The following is a 17,141-nucleotide window of genomic DNA, read 5'->3' on the forward strand; positions in this document are numbered from 1 at the left end:
CATTTATATTTTTATCATATATCAGATACCTGAACATCATCTCTGGTTAAATGGCCTTGTCCTTGGATTTATGCAGAAACACCAGGTCTTAGGTTCTCGTCTAGGGGATCCGTTACATCTCCAAGGTCAGACAGAGGAACTTTAGCCCGCGGCTGCTGAGTAACTGAATGCTGTAATGGCCGCAGTGCAGGTGCACAGTGAGGTGAGGTGAACGGGGCTGAGCTTCGTACTCCCCGGGTGTTCTATTGCGCTGATACGGCAAGGGACAAGTCAAGTGCAGATCCAGCTCTGACACCGGGCCGCCAAACTGGAGAGGAGGAATGACAAATAAGAGCAGTGTGCAAATGGAACTTTCCAAGCTTGTATATTATGATTGGGGATAAACTTTTGATTATAGAATTTGTTCATCTGCATTGCACATGCCATCATTTTGGGAAATATGCGTCTACGCTTTCTTTTGAAAGTAAGATGAGGAAATCAATCTTTCATGTCTGTCCATTAACTTTTAATATGAAATTGTAGCTAGCAACCAGCTACTGCAAAATCTGCCTTAGATAGTTTGCAGAGAGAATATGTTTGGGGCAGCGTGGAGATTTGTGCACATCCCGGATCTTCATGCAACTGCTACATTAACGTACAGAGACAAGATGAACCCGGTCGGTGTGCCCGTTGCTAGCTATCTTACAGCTAACATCAGTAGCTACAGTTGGTGTTTGGTACAAATAAACACTATAAATAAATGGTCATGAGAATGGGGGGAAACAGCTTGCTCACTGACCAACATGTCAACCTGTTTAACCTGTGAGAAAAAGTCAAGTTGAGGTTTTAAGGGTACAGCTCCGAATATCTAGGACGGCTTAACTGGAGAGGTTAAATGTCACTGTGTGCTGTGTGACAATACAAGTTGATTTACATTTTATATTTGCGTTTTACTTTTACATTTATGTGCCAGAGCCATGAGGCTAACTTTTTCTCTCAGCAAGAAACTGAAAGATATTTCCCAAAATGTCAAAAATTCCTTTGACATATCTTGTATGACTCCAGGTCTCTGATCCTGATCACGCTTAACTTTTCTGCAGGCAACAAACCCTTCGATGTGATGCAAAGATACGTGGGCTTAATCCTGCAGACGAGCACAGAGAGGATGAGAGCATCACAGAGAGGATCAGACAGAATATGAGAATGAAAGAACGAGTGCATAAGGCAAGGAAAGAGATAGCGTCAAGGATATCACCATCTTACCTTTAATCTCACTTCATGCCATCTGATGCTGCAAAGACCATTTCTGCCATTTCCATTTTTTATTTTTTTTATTCCAAATTGTACACTGCCAAACTAACCACGCCTGGCACAGAAACAAATGGATGACTGTAATCAAGGTAATCGTGTTGGAGATTGTAAAGTCGATGAGTATTAGCGTGTACGGTAATCATGCTTTTGTTTTCAATCACCAGGTTGTCATTCAAAGGGCCACAAGCTTCCTGAATATAGTTTTCAAAGCAGGATGCTACCTCTTCGTACAGATGAAGATAATTACGGTTCGATCGCACCGTGTGATTCATACTTAATGGATAGCAATGAAAAACCTGGACGATAATTTGCTGTGGCGCTTTGCATGAGCAGAAACAGATGATTGACGATGACAATGAAGACAGTGATTGTATAATTGGATCTTACTTGCTCCTCCATGTATATGAATAATAGCCTACATGTTATTATCAACGCAGAGTATGAATGGGGCTGACACTGATGCTGACTAATGTGAGTCAAGGAAGGACACAGAGGTAAGTCTCTCAAAAGCTTTTCGAGATCGCCCTCCATTCTTCCGTGCAGTTTTGGATTTCCACTTCATGGTCCATTTACTCTTCCTTGGATGTTAGCCAGAGTCAGCTTGTGTCGTTGTCGGTGGGTGTGTTGAGTAAGGGAAACGGGAGTCCTATGGGACCTTCTGTCATTAGCTGTAGGCCTTTTCGAGGGCCCTTTGGTTGCTTGTTCAACGGTGGTGCAGGTCACGGAGAGAGCAGAGGAAGTTTGGAAGTTGCCGGCTAAGCATATGAGTAATCCACACACAGAGCAACAAGAGTCCTGCTAGGGGTTCTGTGAGGCTGTGCTTGAGCTAAATGCTAACATCGGTGCATCATGCTGATGTGTAGCAGGTGCAATGTTTACCATGTTCATCTTAGTTTGGCGTGTTAGCATGCTAACATGTGCCAATTGTCAGTAAACACAAGCATATGAGGATGATAGTTTCACAGTGGTTAGGTCAAAACAAAGTACTGGTGGATTCAAATGGTGATGGCGCTGGAGGAAAATACAGTGGATCACCACCGTTAATTCAATTCATCCTGAGGGGGCCATGAATGCCTGCACCAGATCTTGATGTGAGGGAGGGCAGCAGGAGCAGCAGCTGTTGATGTACAGCTGCTATCTGAGGTAAGCTGAATGCCCTGTTGCCACGAATCAAAACACAAAGTACCGATGTTGCTCCTTCAGGGTCAACTCTTTAACCTCTTTTTTATTTTTGTAAAGGACTTGCATTCACTTTACCACCTGAGGCACAACTGCTGAGTGATGTGTGAAGAGGGGCTGTTGTACCTCTATATCTCTTGGCTGCCCTCAGGTTAATAAAGTGGCATGCAATTATATCATTTTGCTCTTGACAGCACTGAAAAGGGAAAACAGAGGCAGTAATGTCATTTGATCCCGTGTGTCATTTGATCCCGTGTGGAAGCCTCAAGTGCATTCCATAGGTAATTTCCACATGACACCAGCTTATAAAGGCAATTTACTGTTGTTTTTCACTCAGCTTTATTACATTTTGTGCCCCGGGACTTGGCTGTTAGCTTAGACAGCTTTAGGTTATTGGGCACATAAAAACAAGGCAGGCAGTTGTCACCAGAGTCCTAATCCACTATTAAAGTTTGTCGTTATCTGAAATGGGTTTTATGTTGCCACAGTTATCTTGCGCTAAGATAAATGGAACAATAAGTTATTGATTAAAGGTACAACCACGACGGCATTATCCGCATTGTGAATCTTTTAATTCTGTTATTTCTGACTGCAGATGAAACGTTGGAATTGTACGACAGCAACCATGAATCTGCGATCATATTGGAAATGGGACTCGTGATGGACAACCATTACATCTCTGCAGTTGATAAATGACCAGCTGTTATTTAGTTTGTAATAACTAGCTATTCTGGGTCTGCTGCTGCTGTTGCTGCTTTTGAGTTGGACCTCTCCTCCGCTCGACCCTCGTATACAGGGAGACAAGGGCTGCCATGACTGTCCTTCCATCCACAATGGCTGAAAAGCAAACAGCAGGCCTCTTCTGACCTCCATTACTCATGTGACGTTGCCCATTTTCTGCTAACACGCCCAGCTGTAGGTGCTACATGTCCCACGTGTGAAATATAACCTTCATCCACTGAGATCTGCACTGGCGTGTGTGTGTGTGTGTGTGTGTATGTGTGTGTGTGTGTCATATAGTCTAACTGTGGCTCTGTGAACACACCACGAACACACTGTAAGAACAAAAGGAGCGTAAGCCGCGGAGAGGGCTCGGCCATGTCTTGCTACAGGACAAATTAGTACAATATACTCTCATTAGGTACACTGAGTTCAGGCTCAATAGAAACAATAACTAAACTAAATAAAACTACTCGTACTTAAGGGAGCCTGATTGAAAAAGGGGGGGGGGGGGTTAATACAGTAGCATGCTCCTGTGCTAATATAGCTGCAACCACTTACTATAAGGATACAATTACAGTTTTCAAAATGACAATGCCTAAAAAAAAGATTTGTGTATCAAACACCATATTAAACAAAATACTGACAAACATTGTGCCTTTATCAGCCAGGCGCTAAACAAACACAATTTTCTTTTATTTGGCAGACACTTTTAACATTTTACTGAGTATCTATGCATCTACCAGCATCATACCTTCCAAATAAGAGCTCAAGCTTCCATTATTTAAAGTATGCTGGACCACACTATAGGTCATTTACATGTAGCATGTGCCACTGCCATTGATTTATGCACACTGTGTTCACGGCGGTTTGCTTGAACTACTTCTAAAGAAGTCCAACAAAGCTTTCTACACCATGCGAGACCTTTAGAAGCACAACCAGCGTAAGTTATCCAAAGTAGCTACCTTGGCTTTATTCTCTTATCGCTCCACCCGGGAGCTTAGTGCAACTTGGACCAATTAGCACATGGCACCACAGGAAAGTGAATCTCATCAATAAACCATGGCACATTATTTAGGATGGAAATGAAAGATTTATGCTTGAGAAAGACTCCTAAAAAGACAAGTATGGCCCTTCAAACCATCAAAGAGCACTTTGTGATTTAGCCTGGGTTCATCCTCAAACTTTTGAAGAGATGTCACTTTTAATATTTACTCGATGGGCCGGCTGTATGAGGCCACACTTCTTCCAGCCAGTGCATCAGGAGTTCTCCGCAGTTGTGGGAGGCCATCTGTGTTTATTTTCCATTAAGAGTGTCTCTCTCATCTCCCCTCTCTCATCTCTCTCCTCGTCAAGGATACACTTTACATTACGTGTATCAATTAATTATTTAAGGATATTGAAATGGGCTGATCTCACTGATGAACAACAGAGAACCTCATATACTGTACTTACTGATTTAAATGTGTCATACACAACAAAGTCAGGCAGCAGTGCTTGTGAATTAAACACCATCTACACAAACTGATATCGCGGAAACTGTACGGAAAAACTCGCTTCAGGAAAAAACACCGCATGGTCTACCCACAAGGGGACTTCAGCGGGGCTTGTGTGATTCAATGCCAAATTCCTGGAATAGGGTGTGCATGTGAGAGCAAGTCTGGTGGATGGTGGGATGCTAAATTGTCTGTGTGTAAGATGAGGGACCACATGATGGGCACTGGCTATACGCCCAAAATAAACACCTTGGAGTTGGGGTGTTGCTGGGTAAACGGCCCGCAGGCATCAGCCCGCTGAGGACTTCTGACAGACATCTCACCCAATTAGCATTCAGCACCTTGCCTACAGCTTTGGGCAACGGACTATTTTCATGTTGTGCAAATTTTCATCAAGAACAAACAGGGTGACTAATGCGGGTGCTAAATTTGGCAAGTCCAGGCATGCACTCATACACACACTCAAATACACACTCAGTTCGGAGACATCTTGGTTGACTCTCACTAACAGTGGGATTTTGAAAAATGCACAAGACCACACACAGGTGTCTTCAGTGGTGCAATTGATGAGAATAGCAATGACACGATTCAGGATAGATTCAATCTAAAGTGTCATTCAGGAGAGTCAGTGTTTTTAAGAGTCAGCTTGAGGGTCAAGGAGCTTTGAAGAGGCTTATAGTGTCCCATCGTGAAGGACAGGTCCTGTCAGGTGTGCCCGGCATCAGTCCACCTCCTCGCAGCTTTCCATCTTCTGAAGGCTGTGAAAAGCTTCTACCGTTCACAGGATATTGCCTGGATTAACTCCCTTCACTGAAGCGATGGAGTCACGAATCATGTCGTGTGGTGGTGCCCACGCAAAACAAAACTTGGTTCTGACTATATTTGTGCACACACACACAAAGTGAAATGGTTAGAAGACATTTAGACAGAGATCATTACGGGTTTATTTTGCTGTTTTTTTTATTTTTCCTGGCCTGCTGAGGATCATTAATGCTTCTGCTGTTTTTGTTTTTTGCCGGTTGTGCATACTTTTAATGTTGTACTGTTTGATCTTAGGCCAACTGCAACTTTACGGTTTCGGTTCACTCTCACGTTCTTATTAAAATTGTTTCCAGAACACAGTCATTGTTTTTCTTTTTACAAAAAAAAAAACACAGACAAAAGACTAACGGCATTTGATTCCTTACATGAAACTCAAATAATGTTCACTCTGATGATAGAGTGATGTAAAGACACCAGTCTCTGGCTGCACTGTGTGGGATGATAACAGAACTTTCACTTATGGATCTCTGTGATGAATGTTTCAAGTCTACAACTTGTTAACATGTTCAGCAATGTGCAATTTGTTGATAGATGGATAAAACATGCAAACCCACTTGTATAGCCTGAGGGACAGAATCTAAAGTTACTGGAAGCTACTGTATGTTGTTAATGGTCGGATCACATGGAAGCTCTAGAGTCTGTACTGTGATGAGGGCAGGAGGAAGTAGGAATAACTATCATCTTCCGAATGCTCCAACATAAACAGAACAGCCCTGTTTATATTATTAACAATTATCCTCCGCCTTTACTTGACTTGACATCCCCAAACTATTTATTTCATCCCTTTTTTCCCTCATTAAGTTGATCTTTCTCATTCTATTATAATAAAGGTCTGAGTTAAGAGGGGAAAATGATCTTGTTAAATATCCACATTTAAAAAGGTTGAAAGCAACTGACAGAGAACTGCAGAACAGGTCATGAATTGCTGTTAATAGGAATCTAACAGACTGTGAAGTGTATTAATTTGATTCTGCAGATGATATTTCCATCCCTGCTGGGCTGTGCTGTTGTTAAACTGTCCCCAGATGAAATTATAGTTCGGCCACAGACTTACCAGAAAAATACTGCCAAACAAAATGAGAGAAAAGTCACAACATGAGGCAGTGCTGAAAGTAGAGTTGACTGCTGCCTTTTGTGTTACAACTTACTGAATATCTCCACTCCATCGACAGGGACAGCATCCTATATTTACACCTCACATCTTAAACTTTCACTCTTATGGGACTGACAAAGGAATCGCCTTTGAAGCTAGTTTTGGCCAAACGTATGTACAGCTCCGTGTCCCTCGGGTGCCATTAGAAAGGCCGACCATGTTGGCCTCTAGTCCCAGTGAGGGGCTAAGCTGCTGTAATTTGTGTCTTCAGAACAGTGAGTAGAGGCAGTCCCACCATGTGGCTGTCAGGGCCCTGGAGAGCTCCGATAATGAGGCAAGTTGCCTCATTAAAAGCCATGAGGCTTGCACACAACAGAACCTGACATCAAAAGCCTCCACGCTGCCTTTAGTTTGCCTCTGCACACATTCCTTTGACCACAGTGCTAATGCCACAAAATTAAAGCCACACAAAAGACCGCTCTGCTATTGCACTCACTCTCTGTTGCTGCTGTGTGGCACAGATAAAGGCAGCTGTGTGTTTCCTTCTGGAAATAATGAATCATTCTTTCATTTTTTTACAAAAAAAGGAGGAAGATAAAGGAACATAAATGGGATACCGGGTTAAACTTGTCGCCACGCTTTCTGAACAGATTGTGATAACACAGGTGCATAGACCAAAGATATCACCAAAGCAAGTTCAATTTGTACACTTCAATTCACTTCAATTGACTGCTAGCCAACTGAATATGCAAAAAGATATTTGTCTACAACAACGCACAATTAATCAAATGTAGAAAATAAATGAATAATGAATGAATATTTGCTTGGGACTCTATGGATCAGACCTTTCGTAATGACCAACTCCTAAATTACATAGTTCTTTTAAAGAAACATCCTGGTAAATTATTAGGAAAATAAAAAGTATTAAAATAACGTTTTTTGTCCAAATGCCTGCAAAACAAATGACATTCCCATTACTCTCATCTGTACTTGGCGTTTAGTGCTAATTAGCAACTGTTAGCGTATTCTCAAGCTAAACAAAGACAGTGAACAGTGTGAACAATATACCTGCTAAAAATCAGTATGTTAGCATTGCCATTAAGTCTGTTTCCATCCACCTCTTTTTATGTGCATTTTCAATTTGCGCATGAAAACCCCCCAAAACATCAGATCTCTGTGGAGCGATTAGGAGAATATAATCTTCCTCAAATAGATACACCAAGCAAACATAGATGCCATATTTCCATCATGTTTTCTACTTGACTGACGTTCTTCTAATTACGTCACCTCGTTGCGCCCTCTTCTGCAATAGTTCAATGGCGGCCGACTGGAGAATTATCCTGTTTATCTCGACCAACCATCTCCTGACATTTGCATAGTTTGTAGTTGGTGGAAACCCACACTCATTTTATTTTTATTTTGCAGATTTTCTGGAAAGTCATTACAATTTTTTGCTACATCTGGATGGAAACCTGGCAACTGTGAGCATATTAGTATGCTAGCGTTAGCATCTGGTTTGTGGTATGGTGTTGAAAATTACAGCAATTATTTTTTTTTCACATTGTTTCCATGAATGATGGATCATCACCACCAGCCATTTGACAACATGAAACACGTGCTGCGATTTGGGGGTCAGGGAGGCGGCCGTGTCCTTCTTTCGCTAAATGATGTAATTTATACCGTAGGTTACATTGCTTGAATTCCACACTGTTCTGCTCTGAATTATCGCTGCCATTGACTGAGCTGTTGAAGAATTGCTCCTCTTGTCCTTCATCCGCAGGACTTTTTGCCACTGAGCTGTACGGAGTCACTGGGGGGTTTGATGGTGTGCGAGTGCGACATGCAGCAGATGAGATGAGCTCTGACAGCTCCGCTTCACCACTGCTGGACAGCAAATGTCAGGAGCCAGACAGCATATGTACAGACAAGAGTGGGAGAGAGAAGGCTGGGCTGTGTTCATGTGTCTCTCATCTGGAAGTTTTGACTGATGTGTACGTGTTTAACGGGCTTCAGGATAGTTTCACCGTACGGTACACTCTAGGTGCTTTTGAGCATTTCACCGTCGACACATGTGTCCCCAGCATCTTCGTGAACTGAGGTAAGCCTTAGTGTGTCTGTCACCGGAAAAATTCAAAGCTTGTGGACCTCAGGCCATACGGAGGGCAGTGGGGGGTATGGATGAAGAGAAGCAGATGCACTTTGCTCAGGCATGAAATGCTTTCCAGGGAATGTGGACCGAGATATGGAGAGAGGGAGAAAAGATAGAGAATGAAAGTGACAGAACGAAGAAGAGGAGGCGGAGAAAGTGAATGAGTCACCACGCAGAACACAAAACACATTCTGTTTGTTCTCGTGGAGATGATTCACAGTGGATTAATGTGGTTTTTGACATTTTTCCCCATTGTCACGTTGTCGTATGATGTATGACATTTGCCATCATACATATTGTCCTGGAAAAGCCACTTTTGGAGAGATGTCACTTAATTTGCGAATATTAATCCAGACTTTGACTGTGTCACTGCTTCTCAGCAAAATGTCGTCCCAGGAGGCTAAGAGCAGCGAGCGTGACCAGAGTCCACGTGGCAGCAGTATATAGTGAAAAGCCTCCTCATGGCTTGGGATTTGAATACTCAGCACAAGCATGGCAGAGTTTGCACTGACTGCTGCTTCAGCTCAGTATTCACCTCTACGACAGGGTTTGGCATCAACGTTGTGCTCTCAGGCCATTTCTGGCTTACCAACCTAACTGCACCCGTTTGTATTGCCAAAAAGAAGGAAGTCATCCAGAGTGCATGTCCAGAATTGCAGTAAGCTAGCAAAAAATGTCCCCTTGCGGGATTAATAAAGGGATTAATAAAGTATCTATCTATCTATCTATCTATCTATCTATCTATCTATCTATCTATCTATCTAGTTCTTTTTTTGTTGCTGTTTGACATTTTAAACCTAAAAAAAACAAGACATATATACAACGATTCAATTTGGAAAACATAATAATTTGTCACAATACTTTTGGTATAAAACAATAAGACCAACCCCCCAAAGTATGTGATTCAGGCATTCATGTTACAATGCCTATGGGCCTCGTATTTTGTTTTTTATTGTACTGTTTCTCTTTTCCTCTCCCTCTTACTGTTGTGTTGTCTCCTCAGGTTTGCTGTATAATGATGTTCAGCTGTGGGGGGAAACGCATTGCCTGAAGGTGGATCTGAACCGTCAGTAGTTGTGCATATGCCATTTGCTCAGCTGCTCTAAGCTGAGAAGGGTGGCTGTCCTTATTTCTCATTTAGTAAGTCGACTAAATCCTTGTTTGAGCATTGTTGCCTTTTAGTGAAAGCACAAACATGAAGCCTTAAATGAAAAAGAAGAAGTGCAAACAAGAGCCAGCAGCAGCTTTTCTCTGATGGTAAGTCTTTGGATCTGGCACAATGTTAATTTGAACAATGTTTGAAGTCGGTAGACTAAGAGGCAATGTATGGCAACAACAAAGTGATCCAAGGAAGTGGACATTCTTCTCCAATGATCGGTACGCATTTGCTCAGATTGAAAAATATTTCACTGTGAAACGGCCTCTTATCTTATTCCTGAACACTGTGCTCTCCACGCAAAAAGCAATCCTGGCTCATCCTATCCTGGCAGTGATTTGAAATTAAATTCTTTACAAAGACGCATTTCCTCCAAAAGGTATTCTGTTTTAAAAGGCTTCAAAACATCTGATGCACTTGGCTGTAATGTCTTGATGTCCGGGGGATGTTTGCTACGAGGTACAGCGCTAATGGATGTGTAACAAGTAGGAACAAACTCTGAACGCAACTGCAAAGGATACTTGGAAGTGTTATGATTTGTGATAAAGGTGAGAGGATTGTCTTATCGCTCCCAAAATTGTTGAATTCTTTCCACGTGTAAAAGAAAAATAGTTGCAGATTTGTAGCCACGATGCAAAATATATTTGATAATTTAACAATTAGTAAGTAAGTTATTAAATATAATTTGCATCGTGGCTGCGAGTGTGCAACTATTTTCCCTTTCCATTTGTATCTTTATCGTGGTCAGGGTTCCCCCTCTTTCTCATCCTGAATGATTTCTTTCCACAACAGGGCTGCAGAGAGAGACTATTCATTAACACTGATTAAATAGACAAATGATTAATGAAGAATTAGCTCTTGCAGTGAGCTTCAGCGTCAGCTGACTCTTTGATTACCGATCAACACTTCCCAATCACATTAAACCAAGTTAATGAGTCTTTTCTTTGTCATTATATTGCTGCTGCTTGTTGCTTCACCCTGTACTCCACTGTTACTGGCTGTTTCATTTATTACTCCTGTCTGTATGCTAAGCTAAGCTAACCCACTGACGACGGTAGTTTCATATATATCACAGACACACTAGTGGTATTGATTTTCTCATCTAGCACATGGCAAGAAAGCTTATGTGTATTTCCTAAACTATTCCTTTTAAACAATCAGGTCATTTCCCTTGTTCAGCTGATAGAACCAGATTGTGATGAATACTCAATTCAGTGGACAGGCATGGTTAAAGAAATGAGCTTCAATCATACAAAGCTGTTTTTACATTTCATCGATTTTTAAATTCAATGTGATTGTACCATGGTTATGTCCATCTTGTCTGCCTTATCTGAATTAACTGATGGGCCATTGAACTAGTTGCTTTTATTTTTCTTGTTTGTGTGCGACAGTGAGAGATGTGCAGCGCTGCGTCAGTGTTTGTGTAAAGAGGACAGTCCCAATGCAAGTGTCAGTAGGCAGTGGGTGGACTCTAATGAGAGGAACAACAGCTAAGATGTGTAATAAACAAGGAAAACGAAATATATGGAACAAACAATCCCTCATTCAACCAGAGAGCAGTGTGAAGCGTTTAGGAGCATTCAGAACTCTGAGTAAATGTGGGTAGATTCTCTGATAAAGGGATGCTACTAAAAAATACATAATTAAATGTGGGGAGACAGAACCTACAGTACATGCAGCCTTCACTGCATCCCTGGTTATGGCATTTAATAACTCCGTTGTTTATGACACAGCATACCTGGTATTTGTTGACTTTAAAAACTTCTCATTCAGGAGTCAGTGAGACATCTGTTTGTCATGCACCTCCTGTCTGCCCTTCATCTGAGTCAGCAGGCCGTCAGCAGACAGGTAACCGCTAAGACGTGGCCCTCTAAACATTGCTCTTTTATGTCAGATCTGTGCTGTCGAAACAAGAACAGCAACAGGTCAATGGAGAGCAACCACTCACCTGTGAAGCCAAATTGTCCCCCTTTCTCTCAGACAAACATAACACCAGATCACACAAAAGCATCACAGGCCTACCTCACAGCTTAGCTGGTTATATAAGCAGATTTTTTCTTATGAATGGCTACAGAAGCATCAGGGCGCTTTAAAGTCTCTTCATACTGAACTAGGCCTGTGGGTCAGCTGGCGTTCTCATTGTTGGAGGCAGAAAACTCTAAACTGGGTCATGCTGTTTTTGGTTGCAGAATCAACAGAAATGGTGTCATCCGGGCCACATACACAAGTTGTAGGATGAATGTTCAAATTAAAAAGTTTTATCGTCAAGAAAGCAGAGACTGCTGTGTGAAAAGTTCTCTTTGTTCAACAGAGTTCTTTGATTTAGTAACAAGTCGCAAATGTAGCAGCGCTTTTGTGATGTGTCCTCTCAGAGCTCGAATGTGTTCTGTCTTTGAAGCAATAATTTATATAATTTCAACCAAAGACATTGCTGGACCATTTGTGTTTGTTTTGAGTGTCTTCTTCTTTTTTGAAGTAGACATGCGAGGTTCAAGAGGATGCAGTTGACTCAAACAAGCTTAACTCTCCAAAACAAGCAAAAGGTTCTGTTTGTAACTGGGGTAGAAGATATGCTGTTGATGCAAAAGTGAGCAGCGATAGTGTTGAATTGAATAATCAGATTGAAGGTTGTTAAGAGTAGAAAAATAACTTAGACAGTTATCTCATAGCTTAGCAGGGGGAAAACAGCTAGCCTGACTCTGAAAGGGAACAAAATCCCCAAATACGTTGTCACCGATAGGATGCCAAGCAGTTAATTGATTAGTGAGCTTTAGAGGTGCTTGAATTCACTTTTCAACTTTTGATGAAAAACCAGCTGTTTCCCCATGCTTCTACTCATCATGCTAAGCTAACCGGCTGCTGAATATACAGTCTGAAAGGTTTATATCGAATGGACAAAATTGAGAGTTAATTCAAGCTTCTCATCTCTCATCAAAAAAAACGAGGTGATACTATAAAAATAATCATATACATAGATAGAGTACTTTATTAATAACGGTAAGTTACAGTTGTGCAGCAGCCAAGTCACATAACTCATAAAACTGACAACACAAGGGTGCCCAAAGAGGTATGATGATTATAAAATGGATAATATTAAAATATGAAAGAATAGATATGAAAAACACACCATACTATAATATGTATAGAATACAACATACAACAATGACATTAATGCCTGGACAGTAAACCTTTTTGGATGAATACATGTGGACATGGATCAATAACATTTCCCAAATGTTGTTATGATAATCTACATTCTGTGCCTCTAAATGGTGCACATGAAACATCTTTTTTATTCACCTCTGACATAATTGCAAAACTTCCCCTCATGGAGACAACCGTCATCTCTCATAAGCAGCCTGAGCAGAAACTCTAGCTGGGGGCTTATAGATTTTCCACTTTGAGAAATAGTGGATTCACTCAAACATACTATACCTCAGGATACTGCATGAGAGATGTGCCCCTCCTATTAGAGCATAGAGTGTAAATGAGGCAGATTAGAACAATGTCCTGGGGATGGAGACAAGAATTCATCTCACCAGGGGAGTAAGGAACAAGCAGAGTTACTGCGTATGAATGAATTAACAGTGTCCTGTTTTAAAAGAAGCAATGTGAAGACTTCTCCTTCTCCTGATGGATCTATTCGACTGAAGGTCTTTTGAGGATTTTTCCATCTTTCACCTCAGAGAGGGGCAGATGGAGGCATTCAACGGGTGGTCCTAAATTACAATAATTAAAGAGACACAGACAGCCCTGCAAAGCCAGCCCAACGTGATAGCGGGGCAGCGCCCAGATAAACAGAGTCAGAGAGAGAGAGAGAGAGAAAGAAAGAGAGAGAGAGAGAGATCAGATATTTAGCAATTGTTCTTCTCCTTCTCTGTCTCTCTAGAGTTAGGCTGCACGGGGCAAGCTTGGTTGAAAAGGTGTTCGATTTTTTTCACTCCACACAGTAGAAATTTGGCATTTGCTGATAAGATTCTCCAGCGGCATTGGCCGAGCTCATTTGAAGCTTTGACACCCTTTTTGATGGCCAATAATTCAGACAGATGGTGACTGGACGACCTGATAGAGAAGGGAGGGTGTCTGGACATGCTGTACACAGTGTCCTCAACAGGATCTGCGTCAGTATGCACATGAGCACCTATACGCGTATCACACACCTGCATACAAGGACAAAGATGTAAAATGGGGAGCAAACACTTATACAGCTGAGCTTGTTTGTAGTTTTCGTTCTTTGCAAATATGCCATCGTAAAGGTGTGTGTTCACCTCTGCTGTGTAAAAGTACATACTTTTATTCCTTCTTTTCTCTATTTTTTGTTCTATGATTTAAATTCTTCAGATATCAAGATTTCAGCCCACAAATTACAGTAAATTGCTATCTATTTATATACGTTTTTATTACAAAAATAGTATATTATAATGTTATAAATTAGTTAGTGACAGTGGGGCTTTGCGAAGGTCAGTTCAGTTTGTTTTCCGGGTGAAAGTGTGGCTCCTTAACTGTGATGATCATCATCTGATGATAATGATAATGATGATGATGATGATGATCGGACTAATTAACACTTTCATGGGCTGTGATCAAAAGCTTTAGCACAATGGCTTTCAGAAGGAGAGCTTATGTTTTGGTCTTGGGTTCTTTAGTCTGTTTCCTCTTTTGTTTTGAAAGTTAATGTGTCAGGTTTACTTCCTGCATCTGTCTTTACTTAGTTGCTTTTTTTTCCCACCACACCTGAGTTTCATTTGTTAATTAGTTCCTTGTGTATTTTAGTGTGTTTCCCTGTTTCAGTGTCGGGTCGACTGCCTTAGTAGCTTGTTTCTACGGTCCAGCCTTGCTCTTTCTGTTTACTTCTTTTTCAGTGTTTAGCGTTCTAGGTATTTAAATGATCTTCTGTTGCCTGCCTGTTTTTTGGACGACCAGCTATAAGGTATTCTGTTAAATAAATGAATTGAACTCTACAGGCTGCTTCCGAATCTCTGCACCTGCGTTTGGTCCAATCCTTTTATACCTGAATCGTGACAGCTTGTTCCTTTCCCAACACACACACTTACACAAGTGCATGCACGCTCACACGTGCACAGGTTAGCCTGGGTTCTCGTCCAGACAAGGTCATTGTTGTTGACGCAGGAGTGTCCGAGGAGTCGGTGTTGGATGTCCTCAAAGGAGTGCAAACCACAAGTCCCCAATAGCGGCTCAATCAAAGTTGCCGATCACCTAATCTCCTCTGTCGAGGCAACATTAAAGTTGCATTGTAGAGAGGAAGAGCTCATGTGCCAGCCAGCCACAGCTGATTGGTACCTAGAGTAGGTAGCAGGTGGCTCGCTCATTTACTGTTCGTCAGTGACATGGATACTGCTTCTGGATTCCAATTTCGGTAAGCGCTTATGCATTCATGACCCTAAGCATAGCTTTGTTCAAATATTAGATAACTTGCTAAAAAGTCATACGATCATCAAAAGGCTTTAAACAAGGTATGTGTGCAGCAAATAGCTGGAAAAGGGAACACGTGTATCTTTTCATCTCAGAAACAAGTATTTTATACTCAGGGATAAAAGCGAGCGCCACAGTAGGGGGGCTAGTAAATCCACTGAAATAGTACACGGTATTGGCAAATCATTATGTCAAAAAGGAGTTGTTGCTTGGGGCCAGAGGGAGACAGAAAAAAAAGGAATAGGCAGCCAAGACCGCAGATAAACATTTGTTGCACATCAAAGCCTTGAGAGGAGGACATCAGAAGAGGCGATTCTTTCAGCCAGTGTGGAGAGACCCGCATGCCGTGGATCAACTAGATTAAAGGAGGCTCCAAAGTGAGCTACTGATTGATTCTGGCTATCCTGCTGGATCTTTATTGTTTATGGTGATAAAAAAAAAATTGCTCTCTAATTTGGCAAATAACAAATCAAGAAAATTATAAGGGTAGTATTAGATTAAATGAAGCTCATTCGCCAAGTTTCAGTTCTGGAACAGACCTTCACGCCAAAGCACAAACACTTCCAGAGTAAAAATAAGATGTGTAGAGGCAGATTTTCTTTTTTTTGCCATCATGTGGGTGCACAATTGGGTCAGGAGATAAGCAAGCCCCTGTGGACTGTGGACAGATGCAATCCATCTCTGGCTGTGTTGATGTCCTTCCTCATCTTGTCTCTCTCACAGTCATGCAGCGATCCGACAGTGACCTGTGGAAAAAGCAAGCCGATGCAGATGAGCAGAGAGGAGGATGCCTGAATCATGCCCCTACTATCTGCTATCATTAGAAGCCTTGTGAATATTGTTTTTCCAGAGAGGATGAGGTGAGGATGATCCAAATCAAAAAAGATACCTGGAAGAAAAAGCACTTTTAGGTGTCTGGTATTAGAAAACCATTATTTTTTGGCTTAAGGTGCTTCATGTGACTTACTGGTTTTATTATCAGTTAATGACGCATTAAGCCTGACATTATTTCAAATAGACTTTTGTGATTTAATCAATAAGACAGATCCTGAGAATTTATTCAATAAGAATGAGCTTGTAAGGCAATAGCACGTCGGTGTCCGCGCCTGCACTTTTTTGTGAGCGTTAATGTGGGGCTGTATCACATAAAACACATGACTATGCTGTAAACTTTGTGTCGGTCAGCGATTTATCGGTAATGATGAGCCAGGTGTCTGTGTCTTGGCCGGATGCCTGGAAAGGGCTTTAGATTAGACTGTCAGCCAGTGTGGAGGGGCGAGTGGAGATGCACGGTGCTCTGTGGAACAGATGTGGCAGGATTTTCATGAAACGCATCCATCATGTCATTGGCATGTAGCTCTGACCTAGTCGCAAAATCGTTTCAGAGTGAGAGCCGCATGATGACAAATGTCAATATGACGTATTGTAGGGAGTGTCGTCTATCTATAGTCCACTAACCAGCTTCCCCTGCAGCTCTTCAGTCTGTGACAACACATGGGACTTTGTTATTATCATTGCTACCAACTTCTATCTCCGTTCTTTATATTTCTTTATTCATTCTATGTCGTTTCTTGTGAAGAACTTTGTGACGTTTTATCCCAAATGGTGCTATAAAAATGCATTTTACTTACTATTTTATTTACTTATTGTAATCCAGATAGTTTGCAAGCAAATACATTTTTTTTTTCAATGAATTGGACCCGCGGTTCCCAACCTTTGTGGCGTGTGACCCTTCAAAGTAAAGTTGACATGATCCAATGAGGGAAAATACCTTCTGTATATTCTACAATTCAAAGTAATGTA

The sequence above is a fragment of the Anarrhichthys ocellatus genome, unplaced genomic scaffold (assembly GCF_004355925.1).
Source record: "Anarrhichthys ocellatus isolate YVR2014 unplaced genomic scaffold, GSC_Weel_1.0 scaffold7, whole genome shotgun sequence".
In the NCBI taxonomy this organism is placed as follows: Eukaryota; Metazoa; Chordata; class Actinopteri; order Perciformes; family Anarhichadidae; genus Anarrhichthys; species Anarrhichthys ocellatus.